Source organism: Vidua chalybeata, chromosome 2, assembly GCF_026979565.1.
Source record: "Vidua chalybeata isolate OUT-0048 chromosome 2, bVidCha1 merged haplotype, whole genome shotgun sequence".
In the NCBI taxonomy this organism is placed as follows: domain Eukaryota; kingdom Metazoa; phylum Chordata; class Aves; order Passeriformes; family Viduidae; genus Vidua; species Vidua chalybeata.
The window spans coordinates 62,872,556-62,893,272 of record NC_071531.1 but is presented as its reverse complement, the minus strand read 5'-3'; the positions used below and the strand labels follow the sequence as shown (position 1 = coordinate 62,893,272).

The 20,717-nt window shown below is 43.0% G+C and overlaps 2 long non-coding RNA genes across 2 annotated transcripts; both read right to left on the bottom strand.

The window, feature by feature from the left end:
- Positions 1-856: 856 nt before the first annotated feature.
- LOC128783903 (uncharacterized) lies at positions 857-4,424 on the bottom strand. Its single transcript, XR_008429274.1, has 3 exons — positions 4,096-4,424; positions 2,014-2,106; positions 857-934 (listed from the first exon to the last, which is right to left on the bottom strand). It is a non-coding gene; the product is annotated as an uncharacterized LOC128783903 (long non-coding RNA).
- Positions 4,425-11,052: 6,628 nt separating this feature from the next.
- LOC128784221 (uncharacterized) lies at positions 11,053-20,712 on the bottom strand. The gene is made up of 3 exons (XR_008429404.1): positions 20,406-20,712; positions 12,812-12,963; positions 11,053-11,417 (listed from the first exon to the last, which is right to left on the bottom strand). It is a non-coding gene; the product is annotated as an uncharacterized LOC128784221 (long non-coding RNA).
- Positions 20,713-20,717: the final 5 nt, after the last annotated feature.

Below are 20,717 nucleotides of genomic sequence, written 5' to 3'. Positions count from 1 at the left end.
TCCTTTGTACCTAACATTCCTTTGGATGCAAAAGGATGCTTAAAAAATGTGACAATTTATGCAGTACTCCAAATATCAAAGATCAAGGACTTATATATTCTATCAAGTGATTAAATACAGCAGATGAGAAAGTTAAATATGGAATTCTCCCCTACTCAATTGCCTGTGACTTCTCTCAGCTGGTATAACTCTTCAAATAAGCTGCGTTTTTTTTTTCCCCAGCACCAACGCCATTGTTTTATATCCAATATTGAACTACTTAACATAATATACAGTCCTTGAGCTTTGATACTTGTTCTGAGAAGTACCAATAGAAGTACTAGTGGGTTTGATGAGGTGAGATGTGTTGCAGTCAGCTCCTAAGCAGCATTGTTTGTCAGAGCAACTGTGGTGTACAGGGCGATAAGTCAGACAACTGAAATGTAACAACTTACCAAGCACAGTGCTCTACCTAACAGCTTAAGGTACCTAAATGTTGTGCAGTGTGGTGTTACTTTCCCTCCTCCAAGAACTTGGATAGATTACAAAGTTGTTATTTGTTCCAGCTAGCCATTACTCTCTATCACTGTTTAATTCTGAAACAGGAAATGTGTTAAATACTTTTCTCAACTTTTCTTAAGAGTAGAAGATCCCAAGCAAAAACTCAGCTCCTGCTGTGGACACTAACATTGCAGGGGTAGGCATAACATTTTTGAGCACTAGGAGTGTGCTGGGAATTCCACGTGGCTGGGGTGGGCAGGCCATGGGCACTCTCTCACATCAGCCGTCCATGATCCTGTCCCTGTGTACGGGTGGCTGGAGTTGAAGCCAGGGTTTAGGGATAGATAAGGAGGTGATAGATAAGGTGGTTTTTCCGCTTGGTTTTTATTGAAGTGGCATCACAGCATTTTCTTTGCACATGGAGAAAGAGAGTAGCTGGGCAGCCTTCTAGGACCTGCATGGAAGTTATGAGGCAGGTGGAGAAGGGCATGCAGTGATAGAACAAGCAGTATGGCTTCAAATGGAAAGAGAGTAGGTTTAGATTAGATATTAGGAAGAAATTCTTTACTGTGAGGGTGGTGAGACACTGGAAAAGGTTGCCCAGAAAGGTTGTGGCTATGCCATCCTTGGAAGTGTTCAAGGATGCGCTGGAGGGGACTATGAACAACTTGGTCTAGTGGTAGGTGTTCCTGCCCATGGCAGGGGGTTAGAACTACATGATCTTTACTATCCCTTTCAATCCAAACCATTCTGTGATTCAACAGTGACATCCCACCGTGTCGGATGCGGGCTTATCTCTTTTCTCTCTCAGGAATGCCCCCAGAAGGGACTCTCACCTTGGTCCCTGAAATCTGCGCTACCGAGTAACCCTCCAGCAAACGCCCCCTGGCGTTCGGGGCCAGCTCTGAGCCCCAGCACCTGAGAGGGCGCCGGCCGCCGCAGCGCCGTCCCCGTGCGCCGCCCGTGGGTCGCTGTGCTGCGATCCCTGCCGCGTCCGGCAGGTGGCAGCGTCCGCCCGCGCACGGGGCGGCTCCCGACTCCGGCGGGGAGCGTGGGGGCGCGGCTGCCCCGCCATCGCCGCCAGCTGCAGAGGCAGCTTCCTTCTCGAAGTGCCGTGCCCGAGGTCAGCAGCTGTGGAGGTTTTAGCCGCCCAGAAGGTAGCTTTAGTTTTTCAGCCACAGCATCTGGTACTATATCAGGATCACGACAATTTTAAGCCACGTGATTCCCATTCCTAGGAACAGGCAGGACAGGAAAGGGGTTTGGGGGGAAGTGCTTCTCTAGTCCCTTACCCCCTTAACTCCCCTTCATTTTCTCTGTAAAATTTCTGAAACTGCCTTCTCACCTCAAACATTTTTTTTTGTAATTATTTTCGTCTTTAGTTATGTAATTATTGTCGTCTTTAAATTCCAGGATATTTTGAAAGATTCAGAGTTTTCTGCTGAGAACTAGTCCTTAGTAGAATGAATGATAGGGAATCAGGAAAATCGTTACAAAACAAGGAGGGAAACCTGACACTTTCCTTTCCCATACCTGCTTCTGCTCTCCCTCATTTCAACCTGTTAGACCAGAGCTGAGAGAGCCCCTTGGGTAGAGCATGCCATCATCCTAAGTGGGGGCCCATGGCTGTGGGGAACAGAAAAATTTTACCTCAAAACTGTTTTCTAAATGAAGATTTGAGGCAAAAAAAGCAATGCTCAGATATTGAGTCTTTCATTCCAAAGGAAAATTCTGGAGTAAGTAAAAGCACACCACAAAAGCGAGTGTGAACCAGCCAGCAAATCAGCATTCAAGGCAGTGTAAGCGAAGCATGAAAAAAGTGGCCACATTATGGTGGAAAATCCAAGAACAGCCTGAGACAGCAAGAGGGCTCTCAGGGCAGTGCAAGACCTGGAGGCAAAGTGTTGCAGCAGACTCACAGGAGAGGGTTGGGGCTCGTAGGATGACCACATGGTGCTAAAATGTGAAAGGCCACTTTAGGTGTGGTGCAGATTGACAAGGAGGCTCTTGAGTGCCTGCCTGCATTTGCCTGAAGCAGGTAACCATTTAGTATGTGACTTGAAAGGATTAGTAGCAGAACTGTAGCATGTGTACGTGCTTTTAATATAAGGTTTATTTACTAGGTATTGAACAGTGTCTCAGTCAAAGCTATGCAAACCTGCAACTGCCTCACATGCACAAAATGGTGCAAAGTGATCCACCATTTCGGTTCTATAGTGCACCCACTGTGTACCAAGGAGATAATTTTGGTTTAATTGCAATTTTGTGCCTAGACGAATTGAATTAACAAGTTTGATTATTTGTACTTGAAAAAATTTTAAACTGTGCATGTTAATTCCCAGGATTTAATTCTATTAGTATAATGTAACCCCCCCCCCCCCCCCCCAGTTTTTAAAATTTTACTTTCCATAGCTTCTTATCTTTCAATGTAATTTACTTAATAAAGCTTATAAGATCAGCAGTAATATCAACTTTATCTTCAGCTAAATAAGAAGGAATAGCAGAACTGTGGTAAATTTTATATGATTCATTTTTAGCCTGCTTTTGCTGTTTCTTTTTGTCTTTTGAAAATAAGAGCCCTCTAGTAGGGTAAGCTTAATTTTGTTTTCCAACACCACACATACTACAGCTTGCCCTGCAACCTTTAAGGGCTGGACAAGGCCACTTTAACCTTTGAATAAAAGTAGATGGTTTTTAGTTCCTTGGGATTTCCTAGCCTACCACAAACAGGTCTGCAGTTGGCTGTGGATGGTGTCTTGTCTCCTGCCTGGGCTCATCAGGGTGCATTGGATGAGGTTCCCAGTGGGTACATGCTACCAAGTCCACTGTTTTTTCATAACTCTACCACTTAGGAAAATTCAAAAAAGGTGAAGCAAATACCAGTGAATGCAACGGTACTGTGATAAGTTAGAGAAGACTCTTTGTTCATCAAGACAGAAAGGAGAAGCCTTGTGTAGATAACAGAAAATCAAAGGAGAAGCCTTGTGTAAGATAACAGAAAACTGCCAGACAGAAACTAGCTAATATGTTGATTACTTAAGCTAGTTGTGTAATTAGAACTTAGGTGCATATAACATATAACCTTATGTGGAAAAGACCATTACAGGGCCGTGGACTTTCACCAAGGAAGAAGAGAGGAGCCTTCGTCAAACGACCACCAGAGAGTAGAAGACGACCCCCTAGCAACAGAGGGTGCAAGCACAGAGTACACCCAGAGATAATGCGGACACGGAAGAAAGAGAGTATAAAAAGACTGCGGGAAGGGGGAAACGGGGTGAGCCGTAGGCGGAGCGGAGACTCCCCGGCTGCACCCAGCGCTGTTTGCTTGCCATCGCTTGCTGTAATCAATAAATTTCTGATTGACTCTTGAAAGGCTGAACAAATTATTCGCCTCTATTTATAACAATCTGGTGCCGTGACTCAGATAAGGGCTATCCGTTGGAAGCTCCTCACGGGGAGGCACCCTCGCTGCCTTGGCAGTGAGCCCCGCTCAGGAGTCCTCCTCCTGAGACCCTTACCGACGAACCCAAATTCGGTGGCAAGCAAAGAATAGCCGGCAACCCCTTAATCTTTGTGCACGAAGTCCCGGGCGAAGACACAGGACTGTGTAAGTACCTTTCAGTGGTCCTTCGGGGCTACTGAGGTTGCTCCGTTCAGAGGGAGCGGGGCCCGCTCGGTTGGGGTTGGGATCCCGGAGTGTGATGAGTGAGACGTCTCTGTGAGACGACGTGAGTGTGGACCTCATAGTAGTGCGTTTCCCACACCCGGCGACGGGCTGGGCCACGAATTGAGGGAAGCGTAGAGGTGTGTGTAAGAAGGCACTCCGGAAGATGGGACAGAGGAAAAGCAAGCCCTCTGGTCCCATGGGTAGGGGAAACCCTGTAAAGCTTCCCCAAATTCCTCCAGATAGTCCATAAGGACTAATGATGCCTTCCCCTCCAGGAAAGGATGAGGTAGGATACAGACCTACCCGATTCCACCCCTCCACCCTACATACCTCCTCCCCCTCCACCCCTACCTCCACATTCACCACAACGTCCCTCTGCCCCGGTTCGGAGGGGGGTGAGGTGAGAATGAGGTGAATGTTGAGCTCCAGGGGAATAACCAGCGGGTAACTAGAAGCCAGACTAGGAAAAGGCGGGAGGACCTCCCCAGCTGATAGCGCGGCTCGGGGAGGGAGAAATCGCGATTTCAGTGTGTTGTGTGTTGTGTCCCGATTGCAGTGTGTTGTGTCCCAGTTTCGGTGTGGTGTGTCTGTTACATCCGGACGTGTGTGTGTGTGTGTGTGTGTGCGTGTGTGTGAAGCGCGGTGCGGCTTTACTAAGATACAGAGACGCGGCGCGGCGGTGCCGGAGAGCGTATGCTACACTACCTGATGGAGCGGGTGGTGCGCATGCGTGCCACGGGCTGTCCCTGGCGAGCGGGGGCAGCGCGGCGCGGGGCTTAAGTCAGGGCTTGCAAAGGTGCTTTAGGCGCAGCCCAGCTGATAGCGCAGCGGGAGCGCGGGCACAAGCCGCGGTTTGAGGAGCTGTTTTGAACGCCGCTAGCTGATAGCGCAGCTAGTGGGAGCGTGGTACAAGCTAGGAGTTACAAGCACTGCTTACAAGCATCGCTAGTTGGTAAAAAGCTTGCAAAAGTAGCCAGCGAGCCCGGCTGGGCTAAGAGTTAAGTGTTTGTTATACAATAGCACTGCCCTTCAGTGTTAAAAGCTGTCACTGGGAGATCCTTTGCATTACAGGGCGGATAAAGGGAGGATGAATGTGTGTGAATGAGAGGCGGGCTGGTTACCCCAGACCTGCTAAGCGAGAGCGGTAGTCTCCCATGCTGCGTTTCCGTCTTTTTCACGAGAAAAGCGGCCAGTAAAGAGACGAAGAGAGTGATAAAAAGAGTGAGAGAACCCCCCCCCCGGGTCTGGGTCTCAGAGAAAGAGTGGGACCCCTTGGTGAGTGGGGGGAATAAAAGGTAATTAATTAGAAAAAAAATTAATTAAAAGGTAAAAAGAGGGTTTTCTTGGCATAATCTATTGGGGAAAAATAAAAGGTAAAATGTGTAGGAGGGGCCCCTAAAAATTCTGCTGGATTGAGGGATAAGAATGCCCAAGAACATCCAGGGTTGATTAAACCTGCTGGATTGAGGGATTAATATTCCAAGAGCATCCAGGGTTGCTTTAAACCTGCTGGATTGAGGGACTAATGTTCAAGAGCATCCAGGGTTGATTCAAACCTGCTGGATTGAGGGATTAATATTCCAAGAGCATCCAGGGTTGATTCAAACCTGCTGGATTGAGGGATTAATGTTCCAAGAGCATCCAGGGTTGATTCAAACCTGCTGGATTGAGGGATTAATGTTCCAAGAGCATCCAGGGTTGATTCAAACCTGCTGGATTGCGGGATTAATGTTCCAAGAGCATCCAGGGTTGATTCAAACCTGCTGGATTGAGGGATTAATATTCCAAGAGCATCCAGGGTTGATTCAAACCTGCTGGATTGCGGGATTAATGTTCCAAGAGCATCCAGGGTTGATTAAACCTGCTGGATTGAGGGATTAATGTTCCAAGTGCATCCAGGGTTGAGTCAAACCTGCTGGATTGAGGGATTAATGTTCCAAGAGCATCCAGGGTTGATTCAAACCTGCTGGGTTGAGGGATTAACATTCTGAGAGCACCCAGAATTGAGTTTTGCTCGGTTGAGATATTAATATTCGAGAGCACCCAGAATTGAATAAAAATTTTGCCGGTTTGAAGATAAATCTGAGAAGATCTGGAGTTGGGAACAACACAGCTGGATTGAGGGGTGTCCAAGAACACTGAGACTGGCCAGGGAAAACCTAAAAGTGTAAAAAGTGTGTTGAAAAATAAAAGGTACCTTGTTGTTGTGATTGTTTTGTTGTGCGTGAGAGTAAGTGAAAAATAAAGTTAAGTGAATGGGGACAAGTAAAAGTATATGTATGCATCCTGCCCTGTTAGGCAGCCTCACTGTACTCCCCTAGTGTGACCCACAGACACAGGTTACGATCCGGTAGACAAAAGGACTACAGCTGACCATTAGAGAGTAACAAGCCAACCCGGAAACCTGAAGGTCACCTTGAAGAAAAACTGTTGGACTCAGTGTGGGTAATCCAGATAGACCAAGAAGGGGAACAGAAAAGATACACTTACCTCTTGGCCGATGATTATGGAGTAGTGTGTAAAGAAATACATTGTGATTGTTATCCTTTTGTGTGCTTTGTTTGTAAAACTTGCCAAGAACGGTGGTGAGTCCATTGCCGCAAAGGAAAGCCACCTACTGGGATTTGCTCCAGCTGCTACAAGCTAGAGCGAGGATTAACAAGAATCATATTAGAGTTAGGGGAATTGGAGAATAAGTGGGTAAGGTTCAAATCAGAAGAGTGGTGGGAGGTTTACAGAAAAGGGGTTAACCCTGAGAATTTTTGTTTCCACCTGAATGAACCTGCACCCCCTTGTTGCCCATATTGTAAACCGGTGTTGTCGGAAAGAGCTGAAAGAAATCCCGTGTGACTCATCCCCGGTCAAGGATAAGAACTGGGAGCAGTATAAGGCTAGAAGGGGAAAAGGGAATGGATGCGCTGGAGAGTACCGCTGCTGCCGAGAAGATGGTAATCCCAGCGGCTCGAAGCACCCGAGTCGGCGGGCGAGGCAGAGGGGAAAGAACCAGGCTCTTTCCAATCCCAAGTGGAATAATGCAGAGATACTCCAAATATTACCGACTGGGTATTGATAATCTCCCCAAAAGGTACCGACTCAACCACCCTGGGTAAACAAAAAGGGCAACAAGCTAAAAGGGAAATGGTAGGAAATTGAGTTAAGTACAAAACCAGGACTCCATCCTCCTTGGCAAGTTATCGTTATTGTAATTCTGATTATGTTATTACCAGGAAGATATTCTCAATTTTCACATCAACCCTTTAAATAGATATTAACCTGAATAGATAGGAAGGAAATTCAAACTCAGATATTGTCCAGATCTCCTAGTTTTACATTGTCATTATGCATATTGGCCCCCACCGATGTGTCCAGCATCAAATCCAGGAAAGGGATGTTGCAATTACCCCGGGGAATACTTCTGTGGGTACTGGGGCTGTGAAACAATAGCATCAGATTGGTCAGTAGAAGGAGATCAATGGCTTACTGTTTCTTAGGGACCCCACGGCTGTAAAGCTCCACAGAAGGACTGGTCGGGCGGCATAGTCAATCAAGGGAATTGTCAACGAACATGGGGTTTTCGGTACATAAAACCCAGTAAGAAGGAGCCTATCCCACCAGATACCCGGCCAGTAGGCCCTAACCCAGTAATAGCCAAAAATAGAGAGCCAGGTTATGTTGAAATAATCAGTAATCAAAGTAACTCAGGAATAGAAAATTCAACTAGTGATAACCAGACAATAATACCCACTAGCAAGGATTCTCGATTTAACACCCTTTAGAAGCTAGTAGAGGGAGCATACCTAACCCCAGATTACAGAACATTGTTAGCTTTGTTTTGATGTTAAACCCCCCATTTTATAACACTGTTAAAATAATTAAAAAAGTTTGATGAACAAAATAAAGAAAAAGAAAAGGGGGGATTGTGATAAGTTAGAGAAGACTCTTTGTTCATCAAGACAGAAAGGAGAAGCCTTGTGTAGATAACAGAAAATCAAAGGAGAAGCCTTGTGTAAGATAACAGAAAACTGCCAGACAGAAACTAGCTAATATGTTGATTACTTAAGCTAGTTGTGTAATTAGAACTTAGGTGCATATAACATATAACCTTATGTGGAAAAGACCATTACAGGGCCGTGGACTTTCACCAAGGAAGAAGAGAGGAGCCTTCGTCAAACGACCACCAGAGAGTAGAAGACGACCCCCTAGCAACAGAGGGCGTAAGCACAGAGTACACCCAGAGATAATGCGGACACGGAAGAAAGAGAGTATAAAAAGACTGCGGGAAGGGGGAAACGGGGTGAGCCGTAGGCGGAGCGGAGACTCCCCGGCTGCACCCAGCGCTGTTTGCTTGCCATCGCTTGCTGTAATCAATAAATTTCTGATTGACTCTTGAAAGGCTGAACAAATTATTCGCCTCTATTTATAACAGTACCGTACTTACATCTTGATAACAATAATTTGAAGTGTATTCTGAGTCCTGGCAGGAAAGATGAAAGCAAATTTCATTTAGGTGTGTGAAAGAGCTGCAAGCGTTGATTGCTGGCACAAATAATGCAGTCCTAACGTTTGATCCTGCAAGCGTTTATAATGCTGTGAATAAATCTTTCCTGATGAATGGTGACTCAGAACAGAGCCTTTTACTTGGCATTTGATAATTCATTTCAATTGCAGCAGAAAATAATTGTTCTATTCAAGCATACCAGGATGTACTTACTCTGTCCCTAATGAGCACATTAGAGCAGGCAACTCATCCCTGTCTGATTTTAGCACAGGCCACAAACTTTATGACTGACTCATTATTCAGTCAACTCTCAGTCCTAAAGAATAAAACTCCAATGAGTTGCAATGGTCTTGAAACTATTTTCCCTTTTCATAAGTCACTCAGGTATTCACTGATTTGTTGGAAGGATCTATGAATCTTTGGGAATACTACTGGTGAGCCTCATGTACTCCATATTTTGCTTGAAAAGCTTAAAAATGGAGCAATATGATTTTGATTATGGAATAGGCTGACTAAAGAAAATAAATCTGTTTATATTTTGTCTACAGTCAGAATGTGTCTTAATAGTTCAAATGTAGGCAGAGTTTTTAAAAAAAAAAGTGGATGACTGAGAAAAGCATGTCATACCAGCACTTGGTATGCTGGTATTGTCTATGAGACTGCAGGAACCATTTAGCATTGCTTTTAGGGAGGCCTGAGTCATCAACAATGTCAAAAGACATGTATCTCTTGGGTAAGAAGCTGCTCTACGGGATTCATTGGTGACCCTTATCTCACTCAGGGAATATAAGAGATGTTTGCTTTCCAGAGTATCCTTCTTGGGTTTGTTTCCATGAGGAAAGACAGAACTGAACCTCTGGGTTATCCAGCTTGTCGGGGGCAGGAAGCTGTAGTGAAGGAGTGAGTCAGCCCTTGACAAAACTGTCAGGTTTCAGAATTTTTTTTTTTTTTCAGAAAATGGTTTCTAAATCCTACAGAATAGCAGTGGAAAAATTGGTAGGTGTATCAGACAGTGTGGAAAATTTGTGTGCTTAATTCTCGCTGGGGCACTCTGGCTGTCTTCAGGGAAGGTGAATGAACGCACTGAAATGTCTCTATAGTAATGAAAGAAAACTCATTGTGCCACTGGAGATTGAAGCTGCATGGCCCCGTGGGTAATAAATTGCTACTATTCAGGCTCATGAGCACATCAAGCTGATGCAGAGCACTTTAATGACCATTATAACTGACGGCAGTGAAAAAGACTATTACTTAAGTACATTTCAAAATGTCCTGTAAATTGGGCAAAGGTACAGCTGCACTTATGCACTGAGACAGCCTCTGGTTTTATTTGGTCTGACAGACTGTGCTCTTCTAAATTTAGGTTTCATCTGTGTGAGCTGAGTGCTCTTATGGCCTCTTTCAGTAAGGGAAGCAGCAAAGCCAGGGAGAAGGGGTCCTGTTCACAGACGTTCCAGCTGGAAAATGCAGGTTTGGTTAAAGGCAAGGCAGAGGAGGGGAGGGTCCAGCCACCCTTCACATCACAATGCTGCCCTTCCCTAAAAACACCTACTTGTATCTTGAACCAAAAGTGACCCCTCTGAAGGCAGTGTTTCTGAGTGAACCTAAGCAGGATCTTAGAGACCAAGAGTCAGTGCCTCACAGACCTTTACACAGCCAGAGGGAACCAGTTTCTCTGCTTTATATGACCTTCTGGACCTCACAGTCCAGACTCCCCTTCATACTGTGCCTGTGTCAGGTTTGTTTGACTGGTGCCTACTTCTACCCCACTTCATAAGTTACTTGGTTTACAGAACATGAAGTTTCTTTGCTGTGCCATATGGACAGTGAAATTTATGGCATACTGTCAGTGAGTGTGATGCAGCCTTTAATTGGGATTTCCAACTTGAGGTTTATCAGTATCTCTCATCTTATGCTTTTTATGGCTGGGTCCTTCATGGTCAACTTTGCTTTTTGTCTGTTTGGCTCTTTTGGGCCTAATTGAGTCTTTTTTTGGCAGGTAAGAGGTGGTGTGTGAGGTTTTCTTTTTTTTTTTTTTTTTTTTTTTTTTTTTTTTTTTTTTAAGAGATTTTGTGGATACTCTGGAGTCATGCAATATGGCCTCTTAAATCAGTTTATCACCTGGCAGGTACATTGTGATCAAGGAACAGAGACAAGCAACTTGCAGTAAGCAAGCAGCCAGCAACATTTGGGCAGCCAACACTGCAAAAAATCATCTGTGTAAGCCTCATGTTCAGCACATGGGGTCAGACCTGTGCTTCCCAGGAACCAACCAATCCCACAACAGTGTAGTAAGTAAAGGTGGACATCTTAGCTAATGAATTAGCCATGGAGAAAATAAAGCACACACATTACAGTCAACTGCTTATAATTGTGACCTTCCTAGAGAATGACTGAGTCAGGATTAAAGAATTATTGCATGGGTGTTTGCTGACACAGTTTGGTTGCTGCATAAATTTCCAGTAATTGATGGCAATCACTCCAGGCTTTGTCAGACTTTTCTTTGGGTAGAAGCCCATGCAAGCCAGCAGAAAGACAAATGTCCAAAAGACAGAGCAGTTTTCAAAGGAGGGGCTCTATGGTCTGCATGAAGCTTGAGGCGAGGACATCATCCAAATCCTAAGTGTGTCCAGAGCATTAGAGTAATTCTAAAGAGAAAGGAATGAACTAAAAAGTTTTTCTCCCAATTGCTTATGAGTTTCCAAAGATTATTGAGAAGTTGCACAGAAAGAATTCATTAATTCTCGACCTCTTGTTTTTTCTTTTTCATATCTGTGAAAAACAAGATTATTTATGTCAATGGTCAGATGATTAAAGTTAATTGGCATTTATTAATAAGTCAATGTCTTTATTAATTTTGAAGCTGGTATAAACAATTATAAAAAGGTTTTTTGTCAAATGCCATTAATATTTCTTAACTCTTTCTCTTGGTATAATCTCTGTACCATTCCTGATTCTAGGAGAATTTCAAAGAAGCAGCTGACATTATGCTGGACGTGTAGTGTGAAAAAAAGGGATCTGACCAAGCATTTCTCTTACTAAGTTAACATTCTGCTGCATTTCTTCCATTTTATTTTTGACCATTTTTGAAAAAGCATTACAGCTGAATATCTTGAACCAGCTGAGAGCATTTGTGTTTAGACATGAAGTTAAAGATCAGAAGTTTTGATGTGTAACAGCTGTAGAGGAAATAGGTGCTAAACTCTGTCAGCCTGCCCAGATTAGGCTCCTTCAGGTATATAGCTAGCTGGAAATAGTAGCACATCTGTATGAGACAGTTGTTCAGTGTTTGCACTGAATAAAAAATATGTTTTGTCTTTACTAATATCCAGCTTACAAAAGCAAAAAACCCTTCCCAAAATCCCATAAAAGCCAAAACAGCAACAACAATAACAACAATAATCACAATAGAGATGCCTCCATTACCATGTAATAAAATCTCAGTCAGTTGAAGCCATTTCCTTTATGTATTTGGAATGTTTGGTACATGCATTTCACACCTGGCCCGATGGTCACTGATTCTTCTTGAGACATTTTATTGGTCCATTGCCTCAAAGTGCCTGAAATTCCTATACTTTCCATTTTAGCTGGGCTAAAATAAATTTGTACCATGTTTTGACACTATGTTTGAACACCTGCCATCTAGTGAATATGTTGATGGGTGGGAACATTTTAGGCAAAAAGAAAGTCACAAGAGAAGGATTAAATATAGTTTAAATTATTGTCAATATTCTGTGGCATTAAGATTTCAGAGCTGTGAGGAGTCTATGTTGGTGGATATTATTTTATAAGTTGTGTTGTTTTAACTCTGTGACCTGATTTGGAAGGAAATTTCTTAATTAACATTCTATATATTTGACAATAGAGTTCAAAGGAATCAAGAAGTACTTAAAATATAGAATTAAAAATAACTCAATTTCTGAAATATCTGACACTGGCTAAATATACATCTCCTAACTATGTTTAATTAAATTTCTTTTTAAAAATATCCCCTCATTTCACGAATTAGGTCGGTTACTACAAATACCTTGGCTCATTTAAACAGTTCTCAATATTACCATTATGAAAACTGGCTTATACAATATTTATAATTTCACCTATTTTTGGTTTTCAGGGAAATAAAAAATTCCTTATGCTTCTAAAACAGTGATAATCAAATAAAACACCTTATTTGTGGTGTCAAGTCAGCCAGAAACTTGCAGTTGCCTGTAACAGTAAGGCACAAAGGTGGTCATTGACTTCAGTGTGATCTCCATCAGGCTGTTGTTCATCCCTTTCTGTGAAAACAGTTTCCTATGACTCTCAGGAGCATGAAGGACTGTGAATTTAAATAGACCAAAATTAGTTGTGCTTTTTTTTAAAGAAAGGACTCAGCCTTTGCATTACACAGTCAAAGAATTCTGCTGAAACCAATGAGACTCTCTGAGGGTTTTAGCTTGTTGCAGCTGAAAATTGGATCTGAGTCTGCAGTATTAGAGACTCAGGCATCATGAGCACTGAGTGCAAGCTAGAGCTCTGAGTGTGGAAATCATGTACTAAAGGGCACTTTGGGCATTTCCCCTTAATGCTCCACATTGAAAGTGCACACCTCCCTCCTCCGATTATGGAGAGAACTGGGCTACCAGCACTTGGGTTAAATATCTAAGCACACTTAATGCCAACAGTGTTAATAAACTTTCACTTCTTGTGCAACCCTCTAGTCTTTTCCATGTTTGTCCTAGGAGAAGGAAGGCGTGCAGCTAGGAGAAGGACACTTTTCTGAAAAGGCACAGGAACTGCGTGGTTCCCCAGTTGGGAGAAGTGACACAGTGATTGTTCCCATCCACAGCTGCAGCCATCTGGACTGCCTCTGAAAGCGGGTGGTCTCCCCAGATATGCAGAAGCAGTTGGCACAAGGATGACTTCCAGGTCAGGGTTCTGAGCTTAGGATATAAATACAGTTGCCACTGACTTCGAATGCTGGTAGATCGAAAGGTTCAGAAGGTTAAGGCAACGGTCAGGCAGGGGTCATTCAGTCCAGGCAGGGCTGCATGCTATTGGATCAAAACAAGTAAGTTACACACTGAAACCACTCATGTAATTTTTCCAAGCACAGACAGCAAGGCATCAGTGAAGACCACAGAAATCTGAAAAGTAAAACACTGGTTGACAGCTGCTAGATATTAAAGTGAGACACAGTTTAGGATGATGTAGCATATTCCTGAAATTGTCACTGCTCATGTTTTGACAGCATTACAAAGGAAATAATTTTCCCAGTTTTGAAATATGCATTTGAACGTCTGTTCCATTAAACACACATCAGTATGCTGCCACCTGTTCCAGTCATGCTTGATAATGAATGGTATGCAGAGATAATACACCTGCCTGGCCTTGTAAATGTTCTGCAGGGAAAAATCAAAATTAGGTAATGTAAGTCGAATTTGGATGGATAGTCCTGTTACAGTCAGTGTTAAATCCGGTGTCCTTAATTACTTTGTTGCCTGAATTGGAAACCCTTCAAATAATGAGGGGGGGAAATAAAGCTTCTTGACAGTTAAGAGCCAGGGGATATAATTTTGTTGCAAGGCCCATCAGTTACCCACAGATGACAGCAAATCCCCATGTAGGTCAATCAGAGAGGGGATATAAAATGGAAGCAAGTGTTGGCACACACACTATTCAAAGATATTAAAGCTAATGTTGACATGGCTAAAAATAAAGCAAGCAGAGGTGCAATTGAGATCCCACTGAAATCAGTACAAATCTTCCATTTACACTTCAGGAATGTGATGTAGCTATCAAAAAATAGGAAAGAAAAGACACTAATTAAGGATTAAAAAAGGGTTAACTTTAAGCACATACTAATTGATGTGTCTGCTAATGTAATTTAAAAACCAGCTTATTTGCTGTCTGAAAACTGGGACTCTTAAAATAGCTTGCAAAAACGTTTGTCTGAGGGAACCTCACTCTTGCATCCATGCAGAACAGATGCAGGCTTATGGTGTGCTTTAAACCTCAGGGTAGAAATTTCTGCCTAGGAAGTTTTCCTGCATAAGACATTGAAGCTGTGGGTATCTTTGCTAGAATGACTGTGAAGTGCTGTAAATCAGCAAGAGATGAGAGGATAATATGCACATCTCATGCACTCATTTCTGCTTGTTGGGCTTTTACATGGTGTTTACTTGTGAAGAATCACTGCCAAATGAGTCTGCTCCAAAAAGGCTCTTGGACAGTTGTCCCACCATAGCATTTCATTACCCATCATGTTTAAGGAGGGATGAGTTGACTGCAAGGACTCACTGTGCAGTTTATCAAGCATGCATGTGGCTTTTCTAGATAGGCGCTGTGTGAAACTCAGAAACACTTCTTTCTTCTCTGATTTTTTTCTTTTGAGAAACAAGAGTTTACAGCCCTGCAGCCAGTCAGTCAGTGGCCTGCTTGTAAATCTCTAATGAGCTTGCAGTTGCAAAGACTACCTGTCTGTCACAAACCAGGTGCACACTGCATGGCAGGTAGCTCAAATACTTTATATGTCGTATTTACATATGTATATGTATATGTATATGATCTCCCATGCAAGTAAATCAAGACTGGGCAGAAAGTCGGGTTTTATAACTGGTTAATATTCCTTCTGCGAGCTTCTCCCCTGAGCAAGCTGTCACTGCACTGCAAGAGGCCAACTTCACTCTAGATTTTCAGCTAGGAGCCTCACTGATCTGACCAGAAACTGGCTATGAGCCATGTCACTGAAATCCAGCTATTGCTGCAACTTTGTCTGAATTCAAGGATCACCAGTTCTGGATTCAGTAAATTATTGCTCACCAGTCAGGAAGTTAAACATAGTGTTAAGGACAAATACCAGGATAATTACACAGGGAGGCTCTGATACTATATAACTTAAGAGCTAATTTAGGCTCCCAAGTCACTTAGAGAGTCTGCAAAGAAACACTGATTCCTTCAAAGGAGAATTCAAAGCTTCAAAATTAAATATCTATGAGAGTTTAAAATAACTGATGTGAACATAGCAACTGTCCTCCATGGTTTGTAATTCTTGTACTTTAACTGGTCATGAAATTTCTCACAATCTCCATGTATAAAACTGTTGTGTGATCTTGCAGAAGGCTGACAGACCTCACTTGAACCCCACAGTACAGTACAGTACAGAAAGCTGCCTGTACCTGGTGCCCCAATGGTCATCCTTTGGTAGCAGGGTAACTCTACTATTAAATATGTTTGCACATTGATTCCTGATGTTCTCAACTGAAATTATGGTACTGTCTTTATCTAAAATGCCCCTGACAGCAAGTTCTTGAATTGTCCCATAATTCTGAGATGCCTGACATATTATTAATGTGCTTTCTTATTCCAGGCTCTGGTTTATGAGGCTCCTATACATGATGTGCGTATCGTGCATTACGCACTCACAGTATTGTCCTACGAGTTTACACTGAAGCAAGGCCTGACACATATGATGAATTAAAAAACATTCAGCAATGTTAATCCTTGCATTGTGATCAGTTCTTGAAGGGACCAATCAGCTTGATACTTTTCTGACAGATGCCAATGACAGAATGTTCAGTTAAGTGTGACGTGGTGAGACAGGCTTTCTGTCATATAAACAATCACCATAAATACATGTAATGAGTAGAATCATAGAATAGAGCTGGAAAGGACCTTAAAATGTCTCACAGAGCAGGCCAGATACCCTGATGGATATTTCTCTAGCTTCCTCTTTAAGAACCCCACAGATGGACCTTCCCCAAGTGGGCTATTCGCTGTCTTTACTGCCCTTAACTGAGTCAATTCTGCAATCTCACCAGAATCTTTTTTTGCTGCAGATAAGGCCTGCTGGTTTCTGTCTTATTCATCATGGATGCAGAAAACATAAGCCTCCCTTCTTTTCAGCAACCTTTTCTGTATTTGAAAACCATTATCATGTCTCTGCTTCATTTTCTCTTCCATAGATGTCACCAGATGACACAAGGAAAAACTACGCACCACAGCCTTGGTCACGATGAAGCGACTAATTTATTTTCTCTGACTCCAATCTTTTATAGTTCTCAAAAGGTGCCAGTGGATTGGAGGGTGAACGTGCCACCTCTCCAACGACACTGGACAAACTACCTGTACATTAAATTTCTCCGCCTCTATGAAAGAATGCAAAACAATAGGTTGTTTACAGAAAGTTGTGTGGGAAATTTCTCTACAAGAATGTAAACTCAGAAGGCTTTAGAAAACTCTTGAAAATCAGGGTGACACATAGATTGCACAGTACCAATTAGCTCAATCTTTCTTTGTAGCTCGTGTTTTCTAGTTCTCTGATCATTTTCTAGTTCTCTGATCCTTCTCACACTGCATAATAAGAGCTTTGTGAAAGAAAAAAAGTAATCAGAATTACTTTACTCATTATTACTTCTATTAATTATTCAACCACAATGCATTTTATTTGGGTTCTTTCCAGTCTAACTTTACTTTTGATGCTTAATAACATGTATACAGATATATCTCTATAGATTTTGCTTCTGGGTTATGTTGGCTCACACTCTTTGTGAGTTGCATGTCAGGAAATAACAGAAGTCTACAAGACAAACAGACATACTCTCAGGGCTCAGAAATATAGACATCATCTCTTTCTTGCTATGTGGTAGCTAATGCTTCCCTGATAAGACCAGATGCTTGTCTGAAATTGTGTAACTGCTACCAATGTACAAGTCCACTGCAGAGGTGTGAACAACTTCAGTCTGGCTGTTCTTCCTCATCCTGTTGGGCACAGCTCCAGTCTCTGGGGCTTCTGCAGCTTCTGTTGCACATACCTGACAGCCTGGTTACCCCTCTGGTCCCTGCTTTTTCCTACAGACCTGTGGCTGACCACGGACTCAGTGACTGCAGCATAATGAGTGGGAGGGTCTGAGTTCAGATTACACAGCTGTCCTTAGTGCCAGCCTTCCTTGCCTAACAAAGCTGCCATCCAAAGAGGCTCCTCTGGACAGGGGTCGAAGGAGGGAGTTTCCATGTACTGCCCATGATATGCAGGTCCATGATGAGCAACACTTCTGAAGTGTTTCTGTACGTTCTGTTTCTGACCTAGCAGAAGTTTTCTTTCAATGGAGGTTTAAGTGACACTTTTAATACAGTTTGCCAAATCAAAATACAACGGTGGTCCCAAGGAGACCAGCAAGAAGCTTCAGTTCTTGACTCTTCCAGTTGAGTAGCATATAAAAATAAAGCTAGTGAAGTCCCATAGAATACTGAAATAATGTTATTATGATATATCACATATCATATATGATCCATATGTGAAGACTTAGTGCAATGCTTCCACTGATGTGTTTTTGGGAAAATACTCTGTTTGCAATGAAGGCAAGAAGAAACTTTGAATCATGTCTACCAAAGCCAACAGACCTAAGTAAAGAAAAAAATGATTCTCATTAGCCTGAATGCTATATAGAGGTATAGCTGACAATCAAAGAGTTAATCCAATTGCAAAAATAAACTTTTCATGCAACCTGTTCCCTTAAGAGGTGCTTTATTCATTTTCACTCAAATTCTGTAAGAAAGAAAGGAACAGAAGATAAAAGCTGCTAGAAAGCTGTGCAATTTAGGGGAGAAAGGAGAGGAACAAAACCAAAGGGGAAGAGAGGTGGAACAAAAGAAACTCACTCAGAGAAATGAGAGCAAAGAATATCCACTAAAAATGAGAGAAAGGCTGGCATCAAAAAGGGTTTTCAGCCTCAGAAAGCAGCAAAAAGCCAGGCACTGCAGATAGTATCACCAACAAATCCAGTCTGCAGAGAGAGATACTCTTGCAGGACATGCTGCTGCTGTAGGGGTTAGGAGAGAAAGTGTGATTTTTACAGGCTTGAACTTCAGAGGAATTCTTTGAACATGAAGATTCAAGCTGTTTTCCAGTTGCTGAATGAAGCTCAGTGATCTGTTTCACCTTTTGTGTTTCTATTTTCTGATTGACCTGTTATTTGTAGACTCCTGATTCAATGAGCTATAATAATTAAAAAAGATTGAGTTTTTAATTAAAGGTATAATGAATTTGGATTTTACTCACAGAGAAAAATGTTCCATGTAGAAAGTTGATATTTTTATATAAGAATATAATGCCTCTGCTGGAACACCCTTTTGAGGGAGACACAACTAAAGAAATGGGATATGTTAAGGATTTTGTGGGCTGCTCTAGTCTCCTTTTTCCCCCATAAAATAAATTATGCATTAACATCTTTGGTTTCCCTGGGTCATCCAACTCATAATATCCCCCAAAGGATGCTCAGCATCCTAATGCACCCAAAAGTGATGTCACCTATGGGAATCACTGTCACCAGAATAAATTATTCATAATCTGTCAAACACATGCTTTCTGTTGCTACTTTTGGCACTGCCCCTGCACAGGCACTGTTCCAAGGCCTGACCATTTCCTGTTTGGAAAGAGACTGCCTTTGGCATGCACTGGCAGGAGCCTGGGGACCCAGCTCCCAGTGTCACCAGGAGGGGAGCAGGGCAGCAGGGGCAGCACACAGCAAGCCCACTGCCTCCCTCCAGCCCTTGCCAGTTTCCACCCCAGCACATCTGCTCTCCAGTGCTGATCCATCTGTGAACAAAAACACAGACCAAACACGGTCTGTGGAGGAGGAGATTTCATTTTCCCAGAGCCATTCATCCCTATGAATGTTTCCCATTTCCAAGCTCAGTTCTTCAGAGCTGTTCACAGTCGCTCTGTGAGCTGCAGAAGGAATAAAGCACACGGACAAGGCCAGGCTGGATGGAGCTCTGAGCGACCTGACCTAGTGGAAGTGTCCCTGTCCATTGCAGGGGGGTTGGAACTGAATGATCTTTAAGGTCCCTTCCAACCCAAACAATCCTATTGACTGTATGACTTTCCAATGATGTATTTCTGTTGCTTGAGCCATTTTTTTTCAACAAGACAGTCGTTGCCCTTCAGCACTTAGTGGCTCCTTTAATTAGGACTAATCTTAGTTGCTATAAAATGAGCCCCACTTTCCCTTGCAGCTTTCTTTCCACAGCAGAGTTGGTGGTAAAACGTGGGGTGGTGCTGTGCACAATTTCACACTTGTATCTATGAGCACTGGAAGTGGGTAGAGAAACAATGCAACTGCTTGAGCCTGGTCCCATATCTCTGCCAGTGGCTATTTTATGAAAAGGGAAGAAATTAATTTACTTAGGAGCCACCAGTCCTCTCTGAGATTTGACTGTTTGAAAGTCATGGAGGGTAAAATGGTAAAGCAAAAAGACATACACAAACTTGGGTTGTTTTTGTAAGAAACCAAGATAGAAACTGTGCTTAAAGTATCTTTGGATACTGCACTGACCTTGAGCTCTTTCACTTCATTAATTCTATGATTTTATCACCATGCTTTTGTATTTAAAAAAATTCTCTTCTCCCTTCCTGTGAAAAAAAATTCTTGTCCCTCCCTCCCCCACCCCTCACCAATCTCCCCCTTTCTTTCATCTCTCATAATTCTTGGTGTTATAATGGCTAAGGAAACAGTTTCACACAAAAGTCTGGTATTTTAATTTTGATAACCTTCCTGAGCAGGAAGGTTTGTGTGGGATGGAGATTAATGAAAGCTAGGCACAATGCACCCTTGTCACTAGGTAGAGTGAGAAGCAGATAACCCTCAGGGAAGCAAGTGGTTCAGTAGGGGAGTAAGTAGTAACACATTTTAATTTTCCATACATCCCTACCCACTCTTTAATGGAAGGAGAACCCAAATGGCAAGCAAAGAGAAAATGGAAAGGAAGCAGCAGCCTTACCTTTGGATGGCTGAGAGGAGAAGGGGCCTGGGGGCCCTGCCAGCAGCAATAATTGGGCCTGACACAGGGCCTGCTGTAACAAGTAGATGTTTTTTTTCCGGTACCTTTTTATCATCTATCCTAAGGAGCCAAGTAAGAAGCCAAGCTTCACAGTTCCATAATCCCCAAATCCATGTTGTCGGTAGCAGAGGCAGAGAGGAGAGATGATGGTGGGGCAGAGCCCTGGGCAGCCCTTGCAGGGTTGGCAGGGCCCTGTGAGAGGCACCATGGTTATGAGCCAGGGCCCAGAATCTGCCCAGACAGGGCTACAGC